Source organism: Phalaenopsis equestris, unplaced genomic scaffold (genome assembly GCF_001263595.1).
Source record: "Phalaenopsis equestris unplaced genomic scaffold, ASM126359v1 Scaffold000751, whole genome shotgun sequence".
Classification (NCBI taxonomy): domain Eukaryota; kingdom Viridiplantae; phylum Streptophyta; class Magnoliopsida; order Asparagales; family Orchidaceae; genus Phalaenopsis; species Phalaenopsis equestris.
The window spans coordinates 64,301-67,789 of NW_018165191.1; positions in this window are offsets into that span (position 1 = coordinate 64,301).

Genomic DNA, 3,489 nt, shown 5'->3' on the forward strand with positions numbered 1-3,489 from the left:
CTATCGTGCAGCATGCAAGAATAGACCTTTTGAGCCCGAGTGTGAGGTGATCAACCTTGAATGTCCTTGGACGGACAAATTTGTCATGAGCTTGTACCATCTTTGCCAGGTAAAATTTCAAGTGTTGGCGTGCTTCAAGTCATTTTCCCTCAAGACTCTTTAGTTCTTTATGGACAAATTTGTCATGAGCTTGTACCATCTTTGCCAGGTAAGTTTTCCCTCAAGACTCTTTAGTTCTTCAAGTTTGAGTTTTTCACTTTCTTCTGTTGTAAGAGTTGGTTGACAACAGCGACTCTAAGAGATGACATCTGAATTTCTAACGGTAGCACAACCTCGGACCCGTACACGAGCATGTAGGGTGTACACTAAGTGGGAGTCCCGAACGTCGTCCGGTAGTCCCACAAGGCTTCTAACAGTTTGCTGTGCCAATCTCTTTTGTTTTCGTCCAATGTTTTCTTTAAAAATTGTACCAATGTCTTGTTGAAGTCTTCCGCCAGGCCATTTACTCTGAGATAATAAATTGTATCTCCAATCTACCCCGTGTCGTTTGATGAAATTGCTAACTTTTATGCCTTTAAAAGCTGTCTCATTGTCGAAAATTATTCTTCATGGTACTCCGAAACGGTAGACAATTTGGCTTTTAAAGAATTGAAGGATGTGTTGGGTTGTAACCTCTCGTAACGACACTGCCTCTAACCATTTGGAGAAGTTATCTATAGTGGCGAGAATAAATTTGTGTCCTTTAAAGGATGGAGGGTCTGTCAGACCTATTATGTTTGTGCCCCAACACTCGAGTGGCCACGAAGCAACAGATGGGTGTAACACATTCGGAGGTTGGTGCAAGGCCACCCCATGCGCCTGACACTGGTAACAACTTCTGGTTGTATCCATGCAGTCGGACATCATTGCTGGCCAATAATATCCAAGCCTTTTGATTTTCATTTTCATCTTCAGCCCTGACTGGTGAGCGCCACACAATCTGGCATGTACTTCTTTGAGAATATTCTGTGCTTCAGCTTTTCTTAAACTTCGTAGCCATATCTGGTCGAATGATCTCCTGTAGAGGACATCACCAACTAAGGCGTATGACATAGCCTATTTTGTAATGTGATGTGCCTCAGACTTGTCCTCTGGTAGCTTTCCAGTATGCAAATATTCTATTAATGGCTTGCACCAGTTTTCATTGATTTTAGCAACTACATTTATTGCTTCTACTTTTCTCAGCTTGTGTAGAGTTTTGAGGTCAATTTGAGACAAAACTTGTCTTCCTTGTACGATGATTTCAATAGAATCCTCTAAGGGACACGCCAGCTCCTTAGAGAGTTTTGCTAAGCATCGGTATAGGCATTATCTCCCTTAGGAATCCAGTAGAAAGTCACATTGGGGATCTGCTCCAGCAGCTTCATTGTGTACTGATGGTATTCTGCTAGCCGTAATTTCAAAATTTTGTATTTTCTAGCAACTTGTTGGATGACGAGTTGTGAGTCTCCATAGATGGCAATATTTGTATATCATTGAGATTGCTAATTCCAATTCAGTGATTAAAGCTTCATATTATGCTTCGTTATTGGTACATGGCTCTGTCAGGTGGTATGAGAACCTCAACATATCGTTATCTGGTGTGATAAAGATCAAACCGATCTCTGCTTTGCCGGGTATAACTGTGATCCCTTATCTTTTTTGGCTGACAAAGCTCCATCAAAGTACATTTCCCAGCATTTAGCATAGGAAAATTCTATTTGTAGTACCTTTTCATCTTATAGTTCATCATTGAGAGGGGACCCAACTAGCAGTGGGTGTGTAGCAGAAAGTCTACTAGAATCTGTCCCTTGATAGCACCGAGGACAGAGGGGAATAAAAGTTATATAAAATTGCAATAAAATCATTGAACATCTTGATAGACGTCCAGAGAGTGTTGGTCAGGTCATCAAATATTGCAACGGATTAATTGACTTTCGAGATTAGAGTGATCTTATGAGAAAACATGTAATGTCTAAGTTTTTGGGCAGCAAAAATTAACGCTAGGTAATGCTTCTCGATAGGTGGATACCTTATCTCCGTCGGTATTAGACAGCGACTCAAATAGTAGAGTGCATTTTCTTTACCCTCATCATTGACTTGGGCTAAGAGGGCTCCAAGGGAGTCTTCTAAGGTTGCGGTATAAAGTATCAAAGGTTTTCCTGGGATAGTGGTTGCCAAAACAGGAGGTGTCATTAAGTATTTCTTAACGTCCTTGAAGATCTGCTGGAATTTCTCTTCTCAAAAAAATTTGGCGTCCTTTTTAATTAATACCGAGAAGGGCTGACGCCTACCTGAGAGATTAGAAATAAAGCATCTCAATCCAAGGTTTTAGATTCTGTGATACTACGCCGTCGGAATGTAGTTGTTTCAAGGTTTTAGGAGGAGGCATTTCCAAGATAGCTTTAATCTGATCCAGGTCAATCTCGATTCTGTGATGATGGACAATGAATCCTAGAAATTTCTCGAAGGTAAAGCCAAAAGCGCACATTAAGGGATTCATTTTAAGGTCATATCATCGTAACCGTTTGAACACAATCCTCAAATCATACAAATGGTCTATTTTTTATTTACTTTTGATGATCAAATCATCCATGTAGCGTTCCACTTGATTGTGAATGAGGTCGTCAAAAATCTTTGTCATCGCACCTTGGTATGTTGCTCCAGTGTTCTTCAATCCAAACGGTATGACTGTGTAGCAGAAAATCCCGATAGGTGTTCGGAAGGCTGTAAGTGCTGCATCCTTGAGAGCCATCTTGATTGGGTTATATCCCAACGATCCGTCCATGAAGGAGAAAATTTGATGTGTTGAAGCGATATCCACTTTCATTTCTGGTATTGGTAGTGGAAACTCGTCTTTTGGACATGCCTTATTCAAATCCATGAAGTCTACACAAACACAGATTTGTCCATTTTTCTTCTTAACTGAGACAATGTTAGCTAACCATATGGGTTATTGCTCTTCTTTTACAAAGTTAGCGTCTATTAATTTCTTCACCTCGACAATTACTTATTGCTCTTTTTTGAGGCGCATTCTTTAAGGAGCTTATTTTACTGTAGTCATATTTTTGTCTGGGGCTCTGGCTTCTTTCACTCTTGTGAAGGTTATGACTGTGTAGCAGAAAATCCCGATAGGTGTTCGGAAGGCTGTAAGTGCTGCATCCTTGAGAGCCATCTTGATTGGGTTATATCCCAACGATCCGTCCATGAAGGAGAAAATTTGATGTGTTGAAGCGATATCCACTTTTGTAGTGGAAACTCGTCGTTTGGACATGCCTTATTCAAATCCATGAAGTCTACACAAACACGTATTTGTCCATTTTTTTTGTCCATTTTTCTTCTTAACTGAGACAATGTTAGCTAACCATATGGGTTATTGCTCTTCTTTTACAAAGTTAGCGTCTATTAATTTCTTCACCTCGACAATTACTTATTGCTCTATTTTGAGGCGCATTCTTTAAGGAGCTTATT